The following is a 7,933-nucleotide window of genomic DNA, read 5'->3' on the forward strand; positions in this document are numbered from 1 at the left end:
TGACCCTTAGATTTTGGAGCTTTCTGCTGTCACCGAGCTTGTGGAGGGCCAGGGCCTCACCCCGCATTGCCTTCCTGGGGACTCCCCTTTTCCCTTAGTAGGCACTCAGGCACCTTCAGGGCTTTGGAGAAGTATCAGAGTGAGTTGTAAGAAGTATTGGAGCTCTGTGCCACAGACTACACGCAGGGAGATTTAGCCCGGAGTAAGAAAAACCGGGCAAGGTCAAAGGGCTTTAGGGAAGGGAGGTGTAAGGTTCCTGCCAGAAGTGGAAGTTAAAACCGCACAGGGAAACCTGCTCAGTGGTTCTATGGGTTCAAACTTAGTCATTTTCGAATTGCCTCAGAACTTTTGTCCCTGGCCTCCTGAAGTCACTGCAGGGAGGGGCTCGATGGGGGGGGTGCTTGCAGTGGGGGGTGGGGGGGTTGGGGTTCTTACCTGAAGCCATGCAGGTCATGTATGTGGTATTCTGGAAAAGACTGCGGTACTCATTAGCTTCAGGGAGTTCTTGGCTCTAGTGTAGTAGTTCTTAATTGTGGTTTGGGACCCCTTCGGGCATGGTGAGTGTGTGTGTGTGTGTGTGTGTGTGTGTGTGTGTGTGTGACAACACTTTCACAGGGGTCTCCTATCAGGTAGCCTGTATATCAGATATTTACATTACAGTTCATAACAGTAGCAAAATCCCAGTTATGGTTGTGGAGGGCACTGTAACTTGAGGAACTGGACTGTATTGAAGGGTCCCAGCATTGGGGGGGTTGAGAAGCACTGGTCTAGGCTCAGCTCTGGTCATAGAACCCAGGGTCTGATGAATGCAAGGCAAGAGCATGACCACCGACTATACTTCTAGCCCTTTCTTCTTTTTTCTTTCACTTTCATTTAAAAAAAATTATATGGGGGAGAGGGTGTGTGTGTGTGCGTGAGGAGGTCAGAGGATACCTTGTGGGAGTCAGTTCCTTCCTACTACCATGTGGCCTTGGGGATCGAACTCAGGTCGTTGGCTCGGTGGCAAGCACTTTTATCCTCTGAACCTTGTCTTGCTGGCCCTTTTTTAAGACAAGGTCTTACCAAATTGCTAGCCTTCAACTTGCCTTGTCACACAGCCCAGGGAGACTTGTAATCCTCCTCCTCAGCCTCCTAAGGAGGCATCACCCAGGACAATGCTTACTATATATATGCAAGGCACAATTCTAAGTACTTGACATACTCATTCATTCATTCATTCATTCATTCTTTTGTGGGGAGTAGAAATCGAGAAAGAACTGCATAGGTTCAGGCTGCCCTTCATCTTGCCATGTACCTGAAACTGGCCTGGAACTCTTTTTTTTTTTTTTGGTTCTTTTTTTTTTTTTTTCGGAGCTGGGGACCAAACCCAGGACCTTGCGCTTCCTAGGCAAGCGCTCTACCACTGAGCTAAATCCCCAACCCCTGGCCTGGAACTCTTTTTTTTTTTTTTTTTGGTTCTTTTTTTTTTTTTTTTCGGAGCTGGGGACCAAACCCAGGACCTTGCGCTTCCTAGGCAAGCGCTCTACCACTGAGCTAAATCCCCAACCCCTGGCCTGGAACTCTTTTTTTTTTTTTTTTGGTTCTTTTTTTTCGGAGCTGGGGACCGAACCCAGGGCCTTGCGCTTCCTAGGTAAGCGCTCTACCACTGAGCTAAATCCCCAGCCCCTGGCCTGGAACTCTTAATGCCCCTTCCTACACTTCCTGAGTGCTGGTATTGCAGGCAGGCCTGTGCTACTGTTTGGAGCGCTGTTTAGATATTTAAATTAGCTCCTTTAAACAGTAACTTTCTGGAAGTCCTATGTAGCAAGCAAGCATTGGTCACAGGTAGAATAGGGGTGAGATAGAGAAAGGTTATAGAGCCCCTCCCCCAACTCCCCTTGTAAGCATCTCCTAATTGTTCATATATTGTGACAGGAAGGTTTTTCCTAAGGAAACAGATGGGATGGGGCCAGGTTCCCAGACTGCCTCTGAAAACCCATGTCATCATTGCATCCAACCTCTTATTTGCAAAGCAAAGAATTAGCAAACAAGATTACTGCAGCCTTGAAGACTAAACATTCTGGAAGGAAAGCCTTTGAAGAATTGTACCCTTGAATTAGGGGAAGGGGTTGCAAGAGGAAATTGGGGTAGCTCCCCAAACGGAACAGATTAAAGGGTGTTAGAACCAAAGCTGGCCACATGCATGTCAGCAGCATCATAAGGTGAAATAACTGGTTTTATTACCTCCTAATTAATGTGTGGTGCTCCCAGAGCCGACCCTTCCCCCACCCCTCAGTGCCTTACCGGCAGCACCGAGGCCTTCTGTCTCCTTTACTCTTTCCTATGCTATCTGGATTTTCATGCATATGATTTTTCCTTATAACATGTTTGCAAACGGGGTCAAATCACTCTCAGAAGTGGGGCAGCCTTTAAGAGGGTTTTGGTTCTGTCTTTCATACCCACCATTGTACGGGTTCCTGGTATTAAATATATATGCTCTATTGTGTGTTTATTTCTGGGAGTGCGCAGAGAGCTGTGGGAAATGTGAGGATTTTCCAAGCAGTCCGAGCTTAGCGTAAGAGATCACGGTGGCCCAACAGTCTTCCCTCTGAACCCCTAGTTAGGAACTACAGAGTCAAAATGAGGTCAGAAAGATCTCTACAGACAGCGAGAATGCCCAGATGTAAAACTAACTTCGGTGATGACTTTTGCTTGTGTGTGGATCGTCTGGGGGTGGGGAAGGACGTGGGCTTGGGTGCCACCCCAGTGACCATCCCATTTCCAGTAGGACAGGGATGGCATAGCTTCCTGGTTGTGAAGGAGGTTCTGCATGCCTGGAAAAACACAACAGGCAAACTTGACTGCTGGGATTATGTCACACCAGCATGTCTTCCTACAGACCTCAACCAACTGGCCTCTTGAGAATTGTCAGGTGCCCTTTGGAAGCCAGTGGCGTGGTTGGTTAATCTCACTTTGTGATTCCGATAGTGGGCCTTGGGCTTACAAACTGTCTTGTTGACAAATGCTTTGTCCCATCTTTGCGACTCTATTAGCTTCTGACCCCTTGTGGAAATGCCTTCCTTGACTTGTCCTCCCTCCACACAGCCCTACTGGAATCCGGCCCCTTCACCCTTGCCCAAGCAGAAAACCTATGCCTGCCTCCCTAGGCTGTTCCCCCTGCCTCCCATCAAGTCCTGCCCAGGCCGCCTCTGTAGGAATGGGCTTCCCTCATCCTGGGCTCTAGGTTTCTGTCTACACTTGAGGACAAGCCAGTCTCCCAGTTCCTTTCCTGTGTGTCTCCCTTCACACTAGAATTCATTTCCCCCCTCTTCTTCCCTGTCTGCCTGACATGGTTTATGTCAGGAAGAGCCTGGCCCGCTTGGATCTGGTTTCTCACTGGTCCTTTTCCTCTGATTCTGTTATCTCCGCCCTTTCCCCCATCCTGTCCTTGCTGTACTTGGGTGCCCTGGCCACAGTCCTCAGCATTCGGCTTTCTTCCACACGTCTGGTTCAGCCTGAGTGGTGAGGGCTCTCCCTTGGCCACATGCCCCGGGTACAGCCCACAGCTAGACTGCCTTTGGTTTATGACACATTCTGACATCTGTGCTGTTTAACAAGTGAGTTCAGTCCATTTACGTTTGGTATAGTTTTATCTATTTAGCTGCGATCATAGATGTGCCCCCATCCACATATGGTGCTGGGGATGGGAGTCTGCATTTTTTTTTCTTTTTTTCTTTTCTTCGGAGCTGGGGACCAAACCCAGGGCCTTATGCTTGCTAGGCAAGCGCTCTACCACTGAGCTAAATCCCCAACCCCGGGAGTCTGCATTTTATGCTAGCCTGTGCCACTTACTGAGCTGTACCCCTAGCCCCTAGTTTTGTTTTGAGACAGAGCTTCATCGTCTGGCTCTAGCTGACCTGGAACTTAGATGTCGATCCCCAAACTTGTAGTAGTCTTCCAGTCTGTGCCTCCCAAAAGCCTGGCTGTACGTACCTAATTTTCTCTTTTCTTTTTTGAGATAGCCTTATCTGTCCTAGAATTCAGTATGTAGGGCTAGCCTCAAACTCAGTACTGGAATTAAAGGTGAGCACTGTTTGTTGTGCCTGGCCCCCCTCCCCTCCCAGACAGTACAAGGGATTTGAAAGGCTTTTTATAGCAAGTCCCCAACATCTCTGGTCACATTCATTTGTCACAGTAGCCCCCCCCCCCCTCTTTTTTCTTTTTTGGAGACAGGGTCTCAGTATCCCTGAGTGCAGGGATCAAAGGCGTGCATCACCACACTCAGCTTCTTTCCCTTCTTTAATCCCACAAATTAATTAGGTGCTAACAGTCTCCAAGGAACTCCCCCTTTCTGATGCCCACCCCCACCATCCCACTCCACCCCCACTCACCGTGAACCGGCCTCCTTCCTTCCTGTACCCCTTGACACCCGGCTTTGTGCACCAATGGATGGATGACTTGTTGCCGAGTGCCTTCTCTTTTGAGCCAAAGTCCTAGTTTTGTCAGGCCGACTTAAAATTGCTTGCTGGGATAGGGAGACACTGTTAGGAGGACCCGCGTTTAAGCCCCAGGATCCATGTAACAAAAGTTTAAAAGAAAGTCACGTGTAGTGTGTGCTTGAAATTTCGGCACTGGGGAGAGGAGAGGCCAATGAAAAACCCTCTCAGGAAAAAAAGGTGGATGTATCTGAGTCTGTTAGGCCTCCCTCTGTGCACCCGCTCTCGTGTACGCCTGCATACATGAATACACACTACAGGTCTCATGCGCTTTCTCCATACTCTCCTGCAAAATTTAGTCCCCCATATTCCTTTATATTTCTTTTTTTCTTTTTTTCGGAGCTGGGGACCGAACCCAGGGCCTTGTGCTTGCTAGGCAAGCGCTCTACCACTGAGCTAAATCCCCAACCCCCATTCCTTTATATTTAATTGAAAGGAATTGTTAATTAATTATTAATTCTAATTATTTGCCCATTTGTTTGTGAGACAAGGTCTCACAATATAGCCCTGGTTGGCCTGGAACTTGTAGAGATTTCCTGCCTTTATTTCCCAAGTGCTAGGGTTAAAGTCCTTTCCACCATGACTAGCAGCTTGCGTGCCTTTTGAGACAAGGTCTCACTTTGTGTCCGTAGCTGACCAGGGACTCACTGAAGTCAGGGGTAGCCCCCAGCTTAGGATGGTACTTCTGCATCTGCCTATTATCCTGAGTGGTAGTGCTGGGCTGATAGGCATTCTGTTCTTGGCTGGCCTTTCCCTGCCTCTGAGCCACAGTTGCCTTGCCTGTTAGTTGTGTGTGTGATGGCATAGGGGTGGGGTATATAGGGCTCAGACTCCCATACTGCACGCCAAGTTTTTTGAAAGCTCTGGGCCATGCTACTTATTTCTGGAGCCCTAGTGCCTGGCTCACTATTGGGAGGAGTCATTGATTAATAGACTCTTAAGGTAAAATCAATTAATAACAACAACAATAATGATAACATTATAAGACCACCCGTCCTTTGATTGTGGGCTATTCCATCCTATCTCAGTGCCCAGTGAAAGGTACTTCGGGTCTCCCTCCCACGTCAGTGGTCCCGACATCCAGTGCTTGTTTCTGGATGTTGCTGCAACACCAGGTGTCTTGGCTCACAAACGCTATGAAGAGATGGGCGGGCTGTGGAGGGAAAGCACGATCTAGAGGTAGCTGGCCATCAATTGGAGGAGAGGAAAGAGGAACGTCAGAGTGAGTTCTCATAATACAGGGGCTGGGGTTGATTGCTGGCCGGGCATGCACAAGGCCCCAGCAGAAGCCAGGAAGGTGCAAGAAACACATTTTAAAATTATGACATAAACCATAAAATTATGGTTTTGAGGCCAGCCTGGTCTGCACAGTGGACTTTAGGACATCCAGAGCTACATTGTGAAACCCTGTCTCAGGGAGAAAAAGAAGCAGGGGGAACCCTGTCCATCAGCAGAGAACAGCATCTCACCGCCATGTGGTTCCCTGTAGTCATCGGAGGAGGAAGAAATGAGGTCCCACTCTGTGCCCATGTACACTTGGGGTGACCAGGGGGATCTTTCTAAGTAAGAAAACAAGATGCAGTGCCTGGCTGAGCTTTAGAGACTTAAAACAGTGCTTTCCTCGGGAGGGGAGCGTTTTGAATTTTGTGTATATATTACCTGATAACAAATATTCCTAAAGAAGGAAGTTGATGTGGTCGGGGGAAGTTTCCCAGGTGTTCTCAGCATTTTAAATCGGCTCTGGACTCCCTGCAGCTTGTGCAAGCTTTTTTTTTTTAAAGATTTTGTTTAGTGTGGGGTGTGTGTGTGTGTGTGTGTGTGTGTGTGTGTGTGTGTGTGTTGGGGGGAAGGCATATATGTGTCACAGTACACATGTAGAGGACAACGTCCTGTCTGTTGATTCTCTCCACCTTTATGTGGGTTCCAGGCGTCCAACTCGGATCAGGCTTTTGAAGCACTTCTATCTCTGAGGCATCTCATCAGCCCGAGTTTTATCCTTTAACAGACCATGGGACAGAAGTCTGAAATGACTCTCCGTCCAAGTTCATGGAGAGAGATTTGGAACCTAGCAGTACTAGAGGTACTAGAAGCCTAGAAGTACTGGGCTCTTATTTCTAGATCCTCTCCACCCCCAGGGCACGTGCTTTTCTGAGAGAAGTGTCTCCCCGTTGCACAGACTGGCTTGGAATACATTGTGCAGGGTAGGCTGGTCCTTCTGCAGAGTCCTAAGTTCTAGACTACAGGGAGGAATAAACCACCTCACCCGGCTCTCTTCATGTGAGAATGCTTTGTCTGCATGTGTATACATACATGTGTACATACATGCATGATGTGTATGGTAGTGCCCAAAGAGGTTAGAAGATCGTGTGTGGATCCCCTGCAACTGTGAGTTACAGATGGTTATAAACCACAGTATGGGTACTGGATTCGAATCCATGCCCCGGAAGAGCAGCCAGTGCTCTTAATCACTGAGCCATCTATCTCTCCAACCTAAGTTCTCTTCTTTCCTCCTCTTCTTCCTCCACCCTCTTTCGTTTTTTTTTTTCAAGGCAGAGTTTTTCTGTGTAACCTTGGCTGTCCTAGAACTCTCTCTGTAGACCACGCTGGCCTCAAACTCAGAAATCTGCCTGCTTCTGCCTCCCAAGTATTGGGCTTAAAAGAGTGTGCCGTCCCATCATGCCTGCCTCTTTTTCTAAACTGACGTCTCATTTCTCAAGAGCCTGTGGTCATCTATTTACCTTGGCCTAGACTCAGTCGAATGTGTGTAAATTCCTATTCCTGCCTCTTCAGCCCGCCTGTGTCTCCTGGGCAAAGCTCAGGCAATACTGGGGAAGGAAGCCCCATCCATACCCTGCCGGCTGCATCAGACACAATGAGGAAGATTAGAGATGGGCCCTGCAATCCTGTCTTTGAAGTGGCCAGCTTTCATCAGAACGTCTGAACTCCAGCATAATGTCAAGGAAGCTTTTACTACTTACTGTCTGTGAACTGGCCTCGGGGAGGTGCCAGCCACTGCCAGGTATCCAGAGAGATCACATCCTGGTTTCTGAAGCCAATGCCTTGACTTTGTTTTATGGTCAAGAAGTTTTCAGAGCTAAAGGCACTTAGTACTTGGAAGATTCCAGAAGGACTTATATTATTAATTTTTTTTTTTATTAAGGCAGGTTTATTTAGAAGCTGCTCTCAGGTGGGTGAGTTCACTGGCCTCAAGGACCAAGGCCAGGGAAGTCACCTTGGGGAAAGGAGGAGGGGCAAGGGAGGGAGAAAAAGAAAGGGGCAGGGAGAGAGAAGAAGGGCCAGGAGGATAATTTTTAAAAGTATTTTTCTATGCAGAGGTATAAATTAGATGACATGCCTTTAATTACAGGGAAAGATATACACACACACACATATATATATATGTGTGTGTGTGTATATATATATATGTGTGTGTGTGTGTGTGTGTGTGTGTGTGTGTG

General features: G+C 48.0%; 1 protein-coding gene across 7 annotated transcripts in view; it reads left to right on the plus strand.

The window, feature by feature from the left end:
- The window catches only part of Zfp710 (zinc finger protein 710), a 70,351-nt gene that overhangs the window by 7,577 nt on the left and 54,841 nt on the right, over positions 1–7,933 (plus strand). Inside the window, exon 1 of one of the 7 annotated variants that reach the window (XM_039105620.2) lies at positions 1,440–7,494. The exons of the other annotated variants lie outside the window; for them this stretch is intronic. The gene's annotated coding sequence lies outside the window, so the exon portion shown is untranslated. Of the gene's footprint in view, positions 1–1,439; positions 7,495–7,933 lie in introns of those variants that run through there. 7 annotated transcript variants of the gene reach the window in all.

The sequence above is a fragment of the Rattus norvegicus genome, chromosome 1 (genome assembly GCF_036323735.1).
Source record: "Rattus norvegicus strain BN/NHsdMcwi chromosome 1, GRCr8, whole genome shotgun sequence".
NCBI classification, from domain to species: domain Eukaryota; kingdom Metazoa; phylum Chordata; class Mammalia; order Rodentia; family Muridae; genus Rattus; species Rattus norvegicus.